This window comes from Tachypleus tridentatus, chromosome 2 (assembly GCF_004210375.1).
Source record: "Tachypleus tridentatus isolate NWPU-2018 chromosome 2, ASM421037v1, whole genome shotgun sequence".
NCBI lineage: Eukaryota > Metazoa > Arthropoda > Merostomata > Xiphosura > Limulidae > Tachypleus > Tachypleus tridentatus.
The window spans coordinates 98750810-98771193 of NC_134826.1; positions in this window are offsets into that span (position 1 = coordinate 98750810).

Genomic DNA, 20384 nt, shown 5'->3' on the forward strand with positions numbered 1-20384 from the left:
AGATGTTTCTTTACATCCTCCTGGGGGCGCTTTTCACTAAATTAACTAAACTTATTCTATTCACGTACAGGAAGAACTGAATATCGGTACGTGTGTATTCGTGTTTGTCAACTTCTTGAAAATACTAGATGCTCCTGTGAATAAAACTAGAGATGCTGTAATTCAAAACGGAAGTGACATCACATTTTGTTTATATGATGTAGTCAACATGACAAAAGAATTATGTTTTTTTTGTCTGATTTGTCTTCAACAGGAAGCTATTATTTTGCTAATCTTGAAAACTGTGTTTTCCGTGTCAGTTTCCTTTCGAACAAGAGTAGCATGAAAGAATTATTTATACCTCCACAATTCTGAGTATGTACTTGTTTTTACAACTCAGCATATTCGATGCTACATACGTAATCTGTATTAATACTTATAACGGTAAGTTTTACATCTTGTTTATGCTTTGGTATGCTCAGGTCTGTGTGTCGTTTTATACACCAGAATGCGGTTTTATTTTGAAATCTTCAAATATCTATGAATGATAGATTTCCACATCTTCAAATGTATGTATACAAAGTGTATTTTTATACACTGTATTGTTGAATTCTGTCCAGACATTTTGTTCAGATGCTCACTTATTCGTACATGGCATGATTGTTTATTTTTTTGAATTTCGAGCAAAGCTACATGAGGGCTATCTGCGCTAGCCGTCCCTCAGATAGACCAGATAGAAGATAACTAGTCATCATTACCCGCCATCAACTCTTGGGCTACTCTTTTACCAATGAATAGTGGGATTGACCATAATCATTATAACGTCCACACGGCTGAAAGGACGAGGATATTTGGTGTAATAGGGATTCGAACCCGCTGCCCTCAGATTATGAGTCGAGTGCCTTAACCACCGAGCCATGCTGGGCCGGCATGTTTGTTCCTGTATATCGTGTATGAATTCAACATTCCAGCGGTTTCAGCTGCATACCCAGAGCTTATTGAATATTTAATATTCATGCTCTACTTTTAAATACTGAAGCTTTGAAATCTAGATGTACACCCTATTTATATAATGTATAAAATCTAGATGTACACCCTATTTATATAATGTATAAAATCTAAATGTACCTACCACTGTTCCTAGAAAGTATAAATCTGAATGTACGTCCTGTTCCTATAATGTATAAAATCTGGATGTACGCCTTGCACCTAGAAAATATAAATCTAGATTTACACCCTATTTATATAATGTATAAAATCTAAATGTACCTACCCCTGTTCCTAGAAAGTATAAATCTAGATGTACGCCCCGTTACTATACCGTATAAAATCTAGATGTACGCCCCGTTACTAAACTGTATAAAATCTAGATGTACGCCCCGTTACTAAACTATATAAAATCTAGATGTACGCCCCGTTACTATACTGTATAAAATCTAGATGTACGCCGCGTTACTAAACTGTATAAAATCTAGATGTACGCCCCGTTACTAAACTATATAAAATCTAGATGTACGCCCTATTCCTAGAAAGTATAAATCTAGATGTACGCCCCGTTACTAAACTGTATAAAATCTAGATATACGCCCCGTTACTAAACTGTATAAAATCTAGATGTACGCCCCGTTACTAAACTGTATAAAATCTAGATGTACGCCCCGTTACTAAACTATATAAAATCTAGATGTACGCCCTGTTCCTAGAAAGTATAAATCTAGATGTACGCCCTGTTCCTAGAAAGTATAAATCTAGATGTATGCCTTGTTCCTAGAAAGTAAAAAATTGAGATGTCCTCTCACTTCCTATATATTACTCTATTAAATCATATACACACATATTTTTTTCCTGAACCTTTATGCGTGTATTTGTAGCTGAAAACACTGGTTTCCATGTTTTAGCGTGTCCATTCTCTTTATTCCTTTGGTTTATCAATTTCTAACGCTTATCCTATTTTCATAATTAAACATATTTAGTCATAATGCTTATTGCGTTTCATCACTTCTGTTTGTCTTTTTCATGATACTTCTTGATTCATAAATAATAAAGTGAAACTCTCATATTTAGTAGTCTGCTATCATGAACTCTGAAATGAAATACATAACAGTAAGAGGAACTCCAGAAAGAACTATCACACCTGATAATCATTTGGCCTGATACAACAGTAACGAAAGTAATAATAATAACCATATTAATATTAATAATAATAACCTAGTTGCACACTAGAAAAATGTCAATGAATTACACAGAATAGAAGTTGATTGTTTCAGTTCATTATGTAAATATTGTTTGTTGGTATAGTAATAAATTCCATTGTCTGTTTATACAGAGCCTTAAGTTAGCTATGTACCGTCGAGTACCTGGTCAAATCGTACGAGAAGAATTCAAGAGCTATGATATCGAACATAGAATAAAAAAATATCGTATCAAAGAGAAATATCATTTAAATGACATCATCACGACAAAATCGTGTAATTGTTATTTTATGGGTTAGTGTGATTGAGTTTCAAAAACTTGTTAATGGATTCGTTTTGATATATTTTGTTACCTTAACAGAAAATGACAATATATCTTTAGGCTGTGGTATAGCTAACATCAGAATCAGTTACCGCTCTAAAAATTCACCTAAGAAGGAAACATGATTGCAATAACCAATAGGCTTTCAATGCTTAGGGGCCCGGCAAGGCCAGGTTGTTAAACCACTCGACTCGTACTCCGAGGTCACAAGCTCGAATCCCCGTCACACCAAACATGCTCGCCCTTTCAGCCGTGTGGGCGTTATAATGTGACGGCCAGTCACACTATTCGTTGGTAGAAGAGTAGCCCAAGAGTTGGCGGTGGGTGATGTTGACTAGCTGCCTTCCCTCTAGTCTTACACTCCTAAATTAGGGACGGCTAGCGCAGATAGCTCTCGTGTAGCTTTGCGCGAAATTCAAAACAAACCAATCAATGCTTAGGCTTAGAGCGCATAAATTTGAGGCGCATCTCAGACAAAAATAAATTCAATCTTGAATTTTTTTATTTGAAATAATAAATGCAAATTTCCATCAGCTTATTAGATTTCAATTTATTGTTGTTCTTTGATGAATAATTTTCCTGGTGAGTCATTCGAGAAGGAAAGGGCACATTTAAATTTGTGGGCCTAGAGCGCCAGTTAACCTTAATACGCCCCTGAAGGGCAATAGAAATTTAGTTTGTCTGCTTGTACTGGTCGAACACTTGGTGTACTAAATCAGTTGACAAGAAACACATGAAAAAAAAGAAGAAAAAAGCAAAATGAACAGCATCAATGTGCACGTAGGCTAAACAGTTACGTCACAAATCCTTATAGGGCTTAGATATGCAACCGTCCTTAATTTTGAACTGTTTACCAAAGTAACACAAGGCGGCCAAGAAGCAGCATCCGCCATCACAAGGGCTTTTTAAACCAAATAACCGAACAACTTTTGCTTTTATAACGTGCCTACAGTTAAGTTAGTGCGGGGTCTGGTGTCCAATGTCTTTAACTTCGGACCCACTAACACTAGGCTACATAGAAAATTTTAATGATTTACATCTAGTAAACCAGGATGAACTGCGTGGCTGTCAAAAATAAAACGTATTCTTTAATCGTAGTAAGCCTATGGAGCGAACACTTGAATACCGAAAAAATCTGGCATTATATTTTAGGCTAAAGATTTAATGTAACAGCCTGGTGACAAGCACAAATTGAACACGAATAGAATATTAGTCTAGGCATTAAGCAAATGTATTAAACAACAAAAGTGAATCTGAACATGCGATCGGATCCCATTTCCGATAAAATGTGTCCTGTACTTTGGGTGCACTTACAAAGAGCCAAATTTTATAATTCGGTCTGGCAATGATGCTGTTGACTATATCTGCTTCCCTCTAGTTTTTCAGTTTACAAATTGGTACGGCTGTGTGGTGATAGTCTTTGCGTTATTTGGTGCGAATATTTTATAAAAAGGAAATAAGATTTACATGACATACGTGTGCCGTCTGTATATGTTTTTACGTCTAAATTCCTGAACTGGGGCTACTATTGTTGGCTGTCTGCTATTAAGCCGATTAGGTTAACGTATATCCGACCTACTTGCATTCTGTAGCGTATTAAGCACAAACTGCTATACCACTGTGAATCAAATATCAAACCTTATTTGTATGCAGATAAAACTGGATGTAATGACCACAATTGCGTTCATGTTCGTTTGAAGTCTAATTGTTCTAAATTTCCTTCATCAACGGGCTTTTAAATCCATTAAAATAATAGTCATTATGCACATATGAAACTTTACTCAATTTAAGAAGTATTCATTAAAGACAAAAATCTCAAATTTTAATCGTATTTTCTTTCTCCCATGTCCTTAAGATTTAAAACTTACTTATTCCATCATAATTACCTATTACGTTCATTTGATGGGTTTCAAAAGCTATGCTAATATACTTACATTTTTGTTTTCAACCATTAAACTTTAGTGCTTAACCTTTTAAAACTATATAGGAATAAAAGTATTTTATAATAACTATTCGCAGTGTTTACTTACATGTTCAGCACACGTTGGTTAAAACGCAATAAAACAATTCAAACAGAGACCAATCTTGTTACATTTTTTCTCTTCGTAGTAGAATTGTTGTGATGAGTTGTAGTTTCCTAAAACTAATCAAATAGCAAGTTATGCTAACAACTGTTTTATTGGGATATTTCAACTGAATGTATAAGTAACAACAGGAACTTTTAAGATATTATACATAGAAAAATACTAAAAGTTATTCGCTTTCCTTTGGAGTTTTACTGAAAACATCCAGGATAGACTATAAACTTAACTGAATGCTTAAAACATAAGTATAAATAAGTACTGTATTTTTAATTCGTAATTCATTCAGTCAAAAGAAACCACTTCGTACGCAGATTGTACAAGCTACGTGTAAGGCCAACATTACGTTTAGAAAACTATATTACTTGTAAGGTTTGCAGGCGTAACATTAAACAAGCTAATCATGGGTTATAATGCACAATTTTAGCTATATGCCGATAAACGTACTACCTGAAGGGTCAAAGATGCATCGTCGCGTATGTGTCAAGAAAATGTGCTTTGTGTAAGGGCGAAGGTCAAGGTGATATGATGGACGTTATTTGTAGGTCGTCGGTTTATTCACATATTATGTAGGTATGAGAAAAATGGAAGAAAAAACAAAGTTCAACTTATACTAGAGTTGTTATTGTATCGCTGTCTTTATGGTATCAAAATATCTCCCTAGGTGCAGAAAGAATGTTATCAGTAGGTCCGATATATTGTTGACATTGTCTCCCACGGCGCAGACGCAAACTTATATATCTATTATCAGAAGTGTTCGTGCATGGTGAAAAGGGGTTAAGGTAGCTCGTGCCCTACACGCCTTTCTACTTATCCATCGATGAGTCTAACATAATGCAAGAGAGGGTTTTAGGAAACTTCGTGGGGGGTCAGGTGGGAGGTAACTGTCACATGCTCGACAGATTATTTGAACCCCCACCTGTGTGAAAACTCATTTCAGTGTTCCAAGAAAATGTGATAACAAACGTATGGCTATATTCTTTCTTCCGTGTAATATCCACTTGTTCCACAGATAAGATATCGATGGTTGGCGTTGGTTTAAAATAAGTTTATTATTTTATAAGAAGAAATTGTGAAGTATTAGCTCTGAAAATAAAGTCATATAAAGCAACATTTAAACTAACATCATTCTAATATTGGATATAATGGATTTTCCGATCAATTTAAAAATACTTTATGTGTATAGGTGTATGCTTTTTTTTTTCTCTTATAGAAAAGCCACATCGGGCTATCTACTGTTAAAAATAGTTATCAAATGAGACTATACAAGTCGCACAAATTATTTTTAGAAGTTATAAAACCGAATTCTTTTCAGATAAACCAAAAATAAATTCGTATCAAAACCAATACAAAGCAACAACAGCAAACATTTAATAAAACACACAATCCTAAAAGAAACAAAAACAAGTAAAGTTGTTGTGTATTAACAATAGTTTAAGAGGAGAAATAAAAAATCAAGTTGTTTACATTGTTTTTAGCTTGTAAACAACTGTTTTGTTTTACCTTTAATTCAGTACAAGTTACTTTATGATATTGAATAAATATAGAAGGTAAATTGTTCGTATCTGATGAGTACGTGTTGTTTGAACAGAACTGATGAAGAAGGCTGTGTTTTATCGTGGATACTGTTTATTGCACGTATTGTTGTGTAGTGGCAACAATCGTTGTAGGTAAATAGTAAACGAAAGACATGTCGTATTACAAAGAGTTTCTTGCTACATGTGACTATTTTAGATGGCTCCGTTAGTTGTTAGGTGACCAAAAACAAACTCTCTAAACAGCTGAAATACAAAGTTAAAGTAAGTAATTTTTATCCATCAAGTTACTAAGCTACTACAATGATATATTTTGTCATTTAGAAATATCAGTTAACGAACTAAGTAATTTATATGACTGGTTTCATAATTCCCAAACAGGTTGTATCACTTTCTTAAAACTAAAAATCAACCCGATTAAACATGCTATTCTTATGATATTACATATTAAAAAAAAAAAATTCGCTGTTTTAACAATCGAGTAAAATCTACTGTCCATGTAGGGACAGTCTGATCTTTAAGTTTATAGAGGAAATATTCCGTTTGTTCCTTTTAAACACAAGGTTACACAATGAGCTGTCTGCGTAAAAAATAAGACAGTTAGTGTAGTGTTTGTTGTATTGGTCTCTCTACCAAAAGTTAATACATAAGGCAGCCATTGGAGTGATGTGTTGGTCTCTATACCAAAAGGTAAAAAATAAGACACTCAGTGGGATGTTGTATTGGGCTATAAACCAAAAGGTAAGACAGTCAGTGGAGCGTTGTATTGGTCTCTAAACCAAAAGGTGAGACAGTTAGTAAAAAGCTGTGTTGGTCTCTAAACCGAAAGGTAAGAAATAAGACGCTCAGTAGAGTGCTGTATTGGACTTTAAACTAAGACGTAAGAAACTAATACAGTCAGTGGAACGTTACATATATAAACTAAAACAGATAAAAAGATTGACATTTTTTAAATGGAACATATTTTACGCGAGTTATAAATTTTATGTTATTGAATGTAAAGAAAAAATAGTTATATCTATCAGTCTCATAAGAGAGAGAAACGTATGCAGAAGTATGAAATAGCTTAAAGGAAACGTCTCTCTTGGAGGTCTGTTCGGTAGTTCACTTCAAGACAGTTGAATGATAGCCTTTTCATTTCTATCAGGTAATGAGACCTTTGGAGGAAAGTGTTTAATAACTACGAAAACTTATCTTAATGTGTCGACAGGTGGATGGGATTTTAATCAGTCTGATCCTTACAAAGCATGTAACTGTGTAGATAGTTCACACACGGAGATACGTCCGTGTCCCAAATTTGAACTTTCATTTATACCGTAGTGTGTTGAATTCCTCATATCGAGAGTTTAGAGCTGATAAGGAAGATCACCCAACCTAGTTTTTAGATTTTTATGGCTGAGCAGTCGAGACTAATCTTAAGCCACGTTCATTAGATGCTCTGTGAAGACTTTACTCTGAATACAGTGATTTTATTCTGAATCATATCACTTTATAGTATGGTTACAACAACAACAAAACAAGAAAAAAAACTTTCTCCTACAAATAGAAAGCATTTAGATCAAATCACAGTGTAACGCATAGATGAATAGTGGTTTAAATTTTATGGTATGCCAAAAGCAAACTTGCACGTTTAATTACATATCGATTTCATCTTCTTATTTACAAAATAATTTAAAAAAATTTTTATATTAAAGAGAATAAGCTAGAAATTCAATCTTATCTTAGTATTATTAAAAAAAAAAACAAATGAGAGAGAGAACTTATGCCTTATCTGAACATCATTGAATACAATGAACGAAAAATCATATTTTACTAAGACAACAGACGAGTAACCATGTTTTATCCAAACGTTAGTGAAGTATATGTTTTACTCAAATAAAATAAGCAAGAGATTATTCATTCGTACTTTAATATTGCTTAACCAACCTCGCAATAAACGTGTCTTATTGTAATTTTATTTTACAAAACACGTGATAAACGTTTTTCTTTGATATTACTTAACAAAACCAAGTCTTACCCAAAGGTTAGAGGAGACGACAGAAAGATGCTCTGATTTAATGTGAATTTACTAAATAAAATTCGCAGTAAACAGGTCTTATTGTAATTTTATTTTACAAAACACGCAATGAACGTGTTTTTCTTTGATATTACTTAACAAAACCAAGTCTTACCCAAAGGTTAGAGGAGACGACAGAAAGATGCTCTGGTTTAATGTGAATTTACTGAATAAAATTCGCAACAAAGGGATCTTACTTCATTGCTAGTTAACAAAACAGGTAGGCACTACTTAAGTCATTTTACCGTGTTACTGAAGATAGTGAATAAACATTTAGGTCCAACACCAAAGCTAAAGAAAAGAATTACAAAACGTGTTTGGGACAAAATGTACGAAACCACGCGTCCTACACTAATGTTACCAACAACAGTGCAGAAACCAAAGTCAGTGTTACAGAAAACAAACGCTGATGATACCATATTTAACTTCTGCCATCGAAAGAATCACGAATTACCCTTATATAACTAAATAAAAAGAAAAAGTTAAGACATGTCTTTCTCAAGTATCACTGGAGTAAACAGCCGACAAACAATGATTCACTTTAATGTTAACAGTATTGTTTGCTTGTTTGTTTTTGAATTTCGCACAAAGCTACTCGAGGGTTATCTGTGCTAGCCGTCCCTAATTTAGCAGTGTAAGACTAGAGGGAAGGCAGCCAGTCATCACCACCCACCGCCAACTCTTAGGCTACTCTTTTACTAACGAATAGTGGGATTGACCGTCACATTATAAAGCTCCCACAGCTGAAAGGGCGAGTATGTTTGGCGCGACGGGGATGCGAACCCGCGACCCTCAGATTACGAGTCACACGCCTTAACACGCTTGGCCATGCCGGACCTTGTTGACAGTAAATAAAAAATTTCCTACTCTAGTGTAGTGAAGAAAATAGTTCTAAAAATATTCTACTACTATGACACTAAAGAAAAGGTAAAAACAACAACAACACAACGAACTTGGGCTAACTCAAGGTTACGGAAGAGCGTTGTATCAGACGTAAGTTTTTGTTTTTGATCATTATTATGCATTACCGACAACAGATATTTTTGTGAGACCTGATGAAAGGAATGCACCTAAAAGTGTACCTCTGAATAACATTGTGTTAGGTTTTGTTTTGTTTATAAATACAAAGAGATTAATGATTCTGTTAAGTTAATCAGGTTTCTTATATTACTCGTAAACATAGTTTCTGTTTCGTTTCATGTTTTAAACACGTCATTTAATATCAACGCATTCAGGTTTACTGTACTGCTCTGATACATAGGTTTTGTCTCAGCCATTTCTCACACATGACTCATAATGTTAATATCTTAAGTTTATTTATTGCTTTCACACACATGTTCTTTACAACTTTTGGTATGTAATATCTTCCATTTTAAGCTTTAAGAAAAGTAACTACATCAAAGCAAATATTTGATACACCTGTATAGAGTATGCCGTGATTTGACGTGATCATTCTCTTTTAGACGTCACTGCACGTCTCAGTCTTTCTCCCTGAATGTTAAGTTGCACACAGAGTATAGTTTACGTAATTGTTAGGATCAGAAACTTCCAGGGTAACCCCTTCCCGAGCCGTGACAACAGTTACCAAGTGTCGTTAAGTAATCTACTCCCTGCACATAAGGAATTGAATTACACTCAACACGTGTTCTTAGAAATAATATAAATTCCTTTGTCTCTTTGACACCTAGTTTTATTGCAATGTGAATATCATCTTTGTTTTCTTAAACATTACTTAATCACAAATTCCTTTTGGATGATTACATTTCCAGATTATATTTTCCTTTATTTCTTTTATTAATAAATTCGACTTATTATCGTATTGTTCTTTTCTCAGTTATCTACTTTTTATAATTTTTTATACGTTAATAGGTAACGATATACTTCATAGGTTTGGTAAAACAGCAGCTTTCCTTGGATATGTAATCACATTTACCAGTTCACAGTCCATATACAAAATACAATTTCATATTTTATAAATAAACATTTAAAGGAACTGTGGAAAATTTAATATAGAAGAATTGTTGCTCTAATATTCTGAGGAACTGGTAAAGGGTAAAGTTATCGTTTTATCAAGAAATAAACATAAGAATACGACTACTATTTACAGTACGTTTCTATAAATAAGTTGATGAAAAGAAGGCTCATCACATCTTCTGAACGGTGATATGGAGTTTATTTGCATTTCTTTTAAAAGTACAGTATAAACAAAATTGGATATACAGTTACGACAGAAAGTGTTCGTACCCCTGCGTCGTGAGTAGTTTTTCCTTATAACTTAAAAATTATCATGATTAGGATAATGAAAGTAAAGTATATTATAAATATTATACTAACACACATCTACATAATTTTTTATGTAAATTAAACGACACAAACTGTTTATAAACAAATAACCAAACATAGGAGGTACAGAAAGTGTTCGTGCGTCTACTTTAATGGTCAATTATGTAGCCTTTCAGGTGAATTACTTGGCGCAATCTCTCCTCATAGCCCTCCATGATCGTTTGAAAGTACTAGACTGGTATTTTCTTCCATTCTTCTTTACAGAAGGCCTCCAAACTCTTGCAAGTTTTTCGGATGACGCTGATGAACCCTGGTCTTCAACTCATGCCAAACTTTTTCAATTGAGTTGAGATCGGGTGACTGCGATGGCCACTTCAGAACGCTTATGTGGTTCTTCTGCAACCAGGATTGCACATATTTTGATGTGTACTTAGGGTCATTGTCGTGCTGGAAGATCCAACGACGCCCAAGCCGCAGGTTCTGACCATCATTCTTGATATAAGTGCCTAATATATCAACGTATTCTTTTTTCATGATTCCGTTGACGCAGTGTAGGCTGCCAACACCAGAAGAGCTGAAGGAACACCATAGCATGATCGAGCCACCTCCGTGTTTAATACTTTTATGTGTGGCATTTAAGCTATGGTTTCTTGCAGGCATTATATGTTAGATCGTGAATTATTGGTCTATTTAAAACAATTTTACAACACACAAATTAACCAGGCCCGGCATGGCCAGGTAGTTAAGGCATTCGACGCGTAATCTTAGGGTCGCGGGCTCGAATCCCCGTCACACCAAGCATGCTCGCCCTTTTATCTGTGGGGTGTTATAATGTAACGGTCAGCCCCACTATTCTTTGGTAAAAGAGTAGCCCAAGGGTCGGCGGTGGGTGGTGATGACTAGCTGCCTTCCCTCTAGTCTTACACTGCTAAATTAGGGACGGCTAGCGCAGATAGCCCTTATGTAGCTTTGCGCGAAATTCAAAACAAAACAAACCACAAATTAACTCACGTAGATAAGCGTTCAGTGTACAACACGGTTTTGCGAGTTGAAACTAAACTAAAAAAACTCACAAAAGTGAAGGATAAAATCAGTAGTAAGGAAAAAAAGTAGCTGAAAGGTATTTATAGTAGTTTATGAAACGAACTGAAGCTCAATTATTGCAAAGAAAAGTAAACGTAAAGTTGTAATAAATTCTAACTTAGATAAGTACGCAGAAACGTCTTTGAGTACGTGTTCACAAAGTGATAAGACAAACAAATGCACAACGATGTGTGACACATAGTGGTACTGAGAAAGGTGATACACAGAGTATTAATAAACATGCAAAACGACACGTATCATAGAATGGAACTATGAACAATGATTCACGCAGTAGAATAAAGGAATATCTAAATACAAATATTATTTTCTAACTCCTATCTGTTTTTTATTCGTATTGTTGTCTGTCGTTAGTTTCTTTTGTAGACCACGTAGATGTTTTAATTCCTGTTTGTTGTTAAACACAAAGTCATGTGGCTATTCTTTCTTTACATAACACGAATATCAAATTTCTATTTTTGGCGTTATAAGCCCGTAGAGTTATCGCTAAGCCATTGATTCTTCCAGCATGTGTTAAATATCCAATTTGTCCTTTAATTTATATCTGGAAATTTATAAAGCTAATAAATTAACCAAATGGTAAATATTATACTCCTTAGTTTGTTTACCATTAAGACTAGCACTGATCCACCTTTAAATAATACTAGCAACATAGATGTTACAAAAAGGTGGGTCAAAGCATATCTGTCGAGTGAGTGGTTAGACAAACATTTCTTACATTTTGACATGTCATTTTACGTTGACCTAGTGTTTTGAAACGTACACAAACATGAAACAACACTGAACTATAACCACAAACACTTGTTACATGTAAAGAGTCGTATAACAAACCTACCGTTCTGTATTGTTAAACAACACCAGAATGCGCATTTGAAAATGTGTACGTGTTTATTAGTTCTCATGTAACTAACATTACTTCGTATCAGATGAAGAGCTCTTTTCTTTAAATTAGTCTTTATAAAGTACCATCAAGAACTTGGGAAAATGATAGAAAGGGGTTTTAATATTTAGGTTTGTATGTAGGGCAAGTTTAATTATCTCATCTGTCCATAAAATTGTCCAGGTAAGTCGCATGCAGAATTTATGGCAAGCAGATAAAATCGCGATCTTGAAATACTGTTGACTCCAAAGAATGATCAGAACATTTGGTTGGGAGCAGCTTTGCAAACTTTCTAACAACATTTATCAAGGTTTCTTGCGTATGATTAACTTAAAAATTGACTTTCTGGAAACTTGACACATGCTTTTGGTCTACTGCCTTGATGTCTGAAAGCCCTTTTTTTTATTCTTGTTTTTCACATATCACAAATAGCACTGCTAAATTATCTGCTATTGGCCTGAGGTGATTGGCTAAGGAGCTATGTTTATTTGTTTTGAATTTCGTGCAAAACTACACTGGAGCTATCTGCACTAACCGTTCCTAATTTAACAGTGTAAGACTAGAAGAAAAGCTGCTAGTTATCAGCATCCACTACCAGTTCTTGAGCTACTTTTTTACCAATGAGTAGTGGGATTGACCGTCACACTATAATGCTACCACAGCTGAAAGAGCAAGCATGTTTAGTGTGATGGTGATTCGAACCTGCGGCCCTCAGATTAGAAGTTGAGAGCCTTAACCACATAACTATGCCAGACCTAATGAAATATGAACCAGCAGCTCAAGAAAAGAACTAAGTTATTGGGTACTTTGAGTTAACAAGTGGGTTTGCAACAAAGGTAACTCCTCAGAACCTAATCTTATACTAAACCAGGAAATAATTATGAATTTTGCTAAGTTGCTATTATGGATCCACTTCTCAGCGTTACAAGTTTTTGGTTTTTTTCTCACTCTCAGAGCAAAACAAATGGGCTGTCGGAAATAACGAGGAACATGAATTAGTCAAATATTTATAACTGAAGTTGTTCTAAAGCTTTGTTTATTAAGTGTTGTCAAATACTGATGCATGTCCAATGTAGCCAGAGACGTTGCTTTTCAGCCTTTCTGTTCTCAATAATTGTATGAATTATCCAAATAATCATTTAAAGCTCAAGTATATTATTATTGATTTTAAAATAATCGAGATCTAGTTACAAAAAAACTTCGCTAACAGAGAGAGGCATAATATGTAAATAGAAAAATGTTTGCTATAATGCACAGTAGAACATCAAAAACTCGAACACAGTTAATTTTAAATAATCAGCTAAAACGGGGAATGGGGATTTACCTTTCAAAGAAACTTGAAATATAAGATTTTGTTTTCAACATATATTCAACTTTGTTTAGGAAAGAAAAGACAACATGGCTTCTGAATGGGTGGTCACTCACACGTTCAATTATTGTTATAACAACAACAAAAACTGCACTCCGCAATTTGGGATCGAGATTGTGTTATAAGAGTGACCATCAAGTTCCATTCTTCAATTAGAGTAGCCGAAGGTAGTTACAGTTGAAAAACTGTCTTCCCTTTAATTTAGCTGTTCAGAACGAATTAGGAATTGTGTAGATAGCCCTTGTGTATCTGCCCCTTCCATCGTGGCTTTAGTGGGAAGTATGAGGATTTACCATACTGAAAGTCGAGTTTACATACACATGGTGGGCACAGTACAACGTGCACATTATGTAACCTTGTATTAAGATAAAACGCCAACATAATAGTTTAGTTCAGACACTTTAAAGTGCAGCTCTAAGCCTGTCAAATAGATGTGTACAAAACAATGATGGTAAAGCAGAGCTGAGACGTTGAAGAATAAGTTGTTATTATGATTTAAATGGTTTTATGATTACCTGATAGATCATGCTATGTCGAAAGACTCGATTTTAGTTCGCGACCATACTTCACAAAATACTGGTTTGGTTTGTTTTGAATTTCGCGCAAAGCTACACGAGGGCTATCTGCGCTAGCCGTCACTAATTTAGCATTTTAAAACTAGAGGGAAGGCAGCTAGTCATCACCACTCACCGCCAACTCTTGGGCTACTCTTTTATCAACGTATAGTGGGATTAACCGTCATTTTATAACGCCTCCATGGCTAAATGAGTGAACATGTTTGGTGTGACGGGGATTCGAACCCGCGACCCTCAGATTACGAGTCGAATGCCCTTATCACATGGTCATGCTTGGCCCACAAAACCCTGATTTGTTCAATATCAATTGCTGACAAGATGTTATGTTTTAAATCTCGAGCCAAAATAAGATAATTTACTTTCTTAGTTGATGCGGAAAAATGCCTATACTATCATACAGCGAAAAAACAAACTAATGGAGTTCAAATGTACCTGAACTATTACAATATCGATACAATATATTTTTATGAAACCCTATCATAAATGTTTCAATACTGGTAGCGCTTTGTACTTAAATTAAACCATGCTTTAAATCTTAAACTTGTACAGATATAGTACGGTTGAAATCTATCTTGACCGTTATCGTACCGCTACAAGTTTAGTAAGGTTAAAATGCGTCATTAACCATTATTATATGCTAATTTAGAGATAGCTAGTTTACATTTTTTTCGTTAGGTTTAGCTTTTTGTTTTGGATATTCGCGAAAAGCTATTCGAAGGCTATTTGTACTAGCCATCCCTAACTTAGGAATGATAGACGAGAGGGAAGGCAGTTAGTCCCTACCGCCCACTCCCTATTATTCAGCTAAAGCAGGATTAACCGACACATTATAACGCCCCCAAGACTAAAAGGACAATCACGCTCGATGACACACACGTTAGATTGATAACTTAATTTATAAGCTTATTTATTATTTTATTTACGTTTCTGTTTTGCATAGTAGTTTTAGACAACCATTGTTTAAAACATGATTATTTAATGTAATATCTAGAAAATTGTATGATACTATAGCTTTGAAACAATAAGTAAGATTTGTTTTTAATACATACTGTTTCAGAAAATTATAGTGGAAATTATTTTAAGCACAACTTTCTTCAGTAACTGACGTATTACACTTCTAACAGAAGGCAAGATTTTGCGAGTGCTAACGACAGCGTATAACTTTATGAAGAAATTACTTAACAAAGACGGAAGAAACATTAAAGGGTAAGGTATGACGTGTTTATAAGTTATTTCTTTTCTACCGCTTACTTAGTAGGTTTATTCAATACAGAATTTGTATTGTGGGGTGAGGTTTAACGAGAAATGACTTTATGGGGAAATACCAAAGAGTTGAAAGAGATTTTTTTTTAAAGTTATTAAGGAAATAGCGTGGGTCTAGTGGGGAATGAAAATAGTTTTGTGGGGAATTAACAATTAAGGGCTCCTTAAGGGAGTGATACCTTGTCATCTACCTGTTGATCACTTGTTGGATAAATTACTACCAAAGATTCTTATTGAAAATAAAAGAAACATGTGGAATTAACTTCACTGTACATAAATACTTCTCTTTCTCTCGAGGGCCCAGGCATGGCCAGGAAGTTAGAGAACTTGACTCGCAATCTGCGGGTCGCGGCTTCGAATTCCCAGACCACCAAACATGTTTTTCTTCCTTTTGCTGTATAGGGCGTTATAATGTTACGTCCAGTTTCGCTATTTGTTGTAGTCAACAAAAAAAGAGTAGTCAAAGAGCTGGTGATGGGTGGTGATGACTAGTTGCCTTTCCACTAGTCTTTCACAGTTAAATTAGGTGCGGCTAAAGCAGATAGCACTTGTGTAGCTTTACGCAAAATTAATAATAAATCCATAAACGAAACCTATTTCTGTCGTTCTAAAGTCAACGTGAAAATATTCTGTCGCTTTCTTACTTAAATATCTTTTATTGCCTTAATTAAGAACAAATAGTTTATTTATCTATGCAACCTTTATCCGTAATTTAAATATTTCGCTTTCAGAAACAATCTTACACTTGACTTTGCAACTTATTAGACGAACGTACATGTTTAATTTTTCATACCCGATACACAAAACCATTTAATTTACAAGGGTTAATCTATTTCGGGTCTTCAGAAACGGAGGTGAAGCAGCGGTCATGTTCAAAAAAAGGAAAGTTGGTGTTATTAACCTTGACACAATAATTATATTCACCCAAAATCAATTGACTCCTCTCTAACTGATTACTTTTTCACACGCACTAAGACTACAGAAGTGCTTTGTGTAGTAATGCCGACACGAGTTTTTCCGTAATGATGTAAGAGCGCTAAAGCGAGAAAAATAAGATTGTAATGTTTCCAAATTACCAGTTTCCTTGTACTTCTATAGACAAATAAGCTTGTTTCATTTATGGGCACTTTCAACGGCTTCAGTTATGTCAACATTGTGCATCTTTTCGAATATGCAACAGTTTATATATATATATATATATATACATAATCAAGTACCTTTACAATTATAAAGTAGAGATGTCTATAGATGGATTAACCTTGTTCTATTGTTATTCAGTTGTTTTTTCTCGGTTTCACAAGTGTTGATTCCTAAATCAAGACGCAGATAATAGCAATAGGTTATCTCTAAAATGCAGTTCTTTACAAACGAAACGTGAGTAATCAATTTTCCAGCATTAACCAGTATGACTTATTGCTATAATAAAACAAAAATATTTATTGAGTATAACGCTTTCAAAAATGGTTAAAGTGTTGATTCAGTATAGTATTATATAACAATACAATTGCTAATAGGTTTAAACAAGATTAATATCAAATCCATCATGAGCCAATAAATCATGTCTAGTCAACATAACTTTTATTGTTGTTTTTTTTTATTGTTAGGCACAAAGTACATAATGGGCCATTTATGCTGTGCCCACTACGAGTATCGAAACCCGGTTTCTTGCATTATAAGCCTTTAGACTTATTGCTGAGCTACTGGTGTACATTATGTAACTTGAAGTGTCAAAATGATTGATGTAATTTTCAATATAATTTTGAATTTTACAACCCAATCAGCTTAATGAGTTCTGGAATTGAACGAAAGGCCTTGTTGACAGCATCGTACGCTAAACAGTAAGGTGTAATTGAAATGCTATCACACACTCTTCGCTTTGCAAAATTGTTCTGGCTCAGTAAAAAAACAAAACAAAACAAAACGAATGCTATTCAAATGATAAATATCGCAATGGGTTCTCACACATTATCAACTATTAATTTTGTTTAACATAATATGACATAACAAGACATATATAATCTGTAAGTTTCGTAGCATTCATCACTCATCACTTTAACACCAAAATATATTTTTTATAAGACCTATAATACTCATGACATGTCCATCCAATATTCTGTATTATACGTAATGTTTTTATAGAACCTTGAAGTTTAATCTTTCTTTCAATTTTCGAACTGCTGTTTTTCGATCTTAACTGTACTGAAAAAATATTATATATAATTGAATATAGAATACATAAATGAACCATTTTATTTAAAAAGTCACTAGAATGTTTGATATAACTTCAAATGGCTATGGACGTTAATATGTTATCGTTATCGAATTTCTCGTCAGTTCTTCCTGTGAATAGAAGGGAAATTATTTTATTCTTATTTGTATAGAGCGTTAGCAAACGACGACATGAAATATAAATTTCTTCTTTAAAACTGTAAAACTATTATAAAGCCGGAGCTGAAATAAATTCATCAAGCAGTAATTTTGTTTGTTTGTTTTGAATTTCGCGCAAAGCTACACGAGGGCTATCTGCGCTAGCTGTCCATAATTTAGCACTGTAAGAATAGAGGGAGGAGATACTCATTACCACCCACCACTAACTCTTAAGCCAATCTTTTACCAACGAATAGTAGGATTTACCATAACATTATAATGCCCCCACGGCTGAAAGAAATAGCATGTTTGGTATGACGGGGATTCGAATCCGCAACCCTCAGATTACGAGTTGAGTGCCTTAACCACCTGGCCATACCATGCAATTCGAGCACTAAATGAAACATTTTATAGTGTTTCAAGAGATGTAGCGTCTATATTGATTGGGAACTTTGAGATTCGAATTTTTAAGAATAGGTGCTAACGACATTTTTGGAAACATTACAAACAGATGCCCTTCTATAATACCCTTGAATAATGCCATATAAATAATGAATATTAGCTAAAAAAAGGTTTGAACACCAGATGAAACTTTCTGGAGAAAGAGCTTGGATATAATACATAAGTGGTGCGTCCTTAATATTTCCAATTCCATTACTAATATATCTGCGGATACAAGTATTAACATTTCATTAGAATTTCATGTATTTTCATCACGTTCCACAATGGCTTAAGTGATTCTTGATCACAATTTCTACAATTAATTCTGGAATGATTAAAAGAATGTATGTTTTCTTATAGCAAAGCCATCTCTGCTGAGTCCACCGAGGGGAATAGAACCCTTGATATGAGCGTTATAAATCTGTAGACTTACCAATGTAAGAGCGGAGAACAATAATCAAAAGATATCGGTACTACATAATATTTTAAGTTAATGTTGACTAATTTAACTTCTTAAAATTTGCTTATTGGCATTTGAAACTAATAATAATGTATAACACTACTTTTGTAACGTAAATAACTCATGTTAAAAACTTCAATTTTTTTCAGGTTTACTACAGTGAGCACATTTTAAGCACTTAACAAAATACAGTACTATTATTAATTTTGGCAGTAATTTGTGATTTATTTCAACACAGAATGTTAAATGAAGGAAATCAGATGAATTCCGAAGTTCATAATCTGGAATTATTGAAATCTGTCCATACATGCGCAACGTCCTATCCACTCGAAGTGGATGTTGGCAGTACCTCGCTATTTCTTAACATCTTTAAATAGTGATTTATGTTAATTTGCTACGCGTATACACCGTTATGATTAACCACATTGAAAAGAGGAAGAAAATGTAATTCACTTGAAGTGATTGATATTATATTCATTTAAAAACGTTTCTTGAACAATTGGATGTGAATTTAGTGAAACAACTTTGGCAATCATTTATTTCGTGTTAAATGAATCAACATTTCATATATAAAATAAGCCATCAGTTTTGAGAAGAAAAAACCAATAAAATTATATTTTTTCCAGAGTTTTCAAATAAAGTATGATTCTTTAAATTTAATATTGTAAACAGCTTTATAATAGAAATGTTTTTAAGTAATTGAAACTCCGACTTCTGCTCATAAAAGTAGAAGTAGCTGGCCATCTTCAGGCAATGTCGGAAACTAATGCCGACAAAAATAAATTATTTTTTTATAGTATTTCAGGCTATCAAATTTTTTTTTTTACTTGTTAAATTTTCAATTTATGCTGTGCGTATTATAATCACATTATTGATCGTTATTTAACGGTTGCTATTATTTCTAAACAGGAAGACGTAATAAAAAAACAAATAACTTTAAGAGAAAAAAGGAGAAAGTCGGTACAATGAGATATAGCGAGAAAAAATTAAATTAACTTAGGGGATTTTACCTATAAGTTAATAAAATGAATGAATTATGTAAGAAAAGAAATGTAAGTAATAAAGGAAATAAAAAGCTATATTACAACAATGTTGTACTATGAAAAAATCGATGTGTTTGACTGTATAGCTTTGCAATAAACAATCTCAATATTTGTTGGTAAAGAGTTTCTTAACAATTCCTGTTTATTGTACTCGCTTTCAAATATTACTTACCGCTCCTACTGAAACATGAAGTATTGGTATAGTACCGTGCATGGAGTATATCTGGTCAGTCGAAACTTACTTTTCCATGTTTGTATTGAAGTAATCAATCCTTAGAACCATTACAGGAAATAAACTACAACTAATGGGCATAGCGTTACTCTTTCTACTCGGTTATGCTTTATGGTGGTGTGGCACTTTCTGATTGGTTGGATGATAATAAATCCCAGTGTAAGCCATCTACATCTGATGCATGTCATTTCCTATGATAAATTGG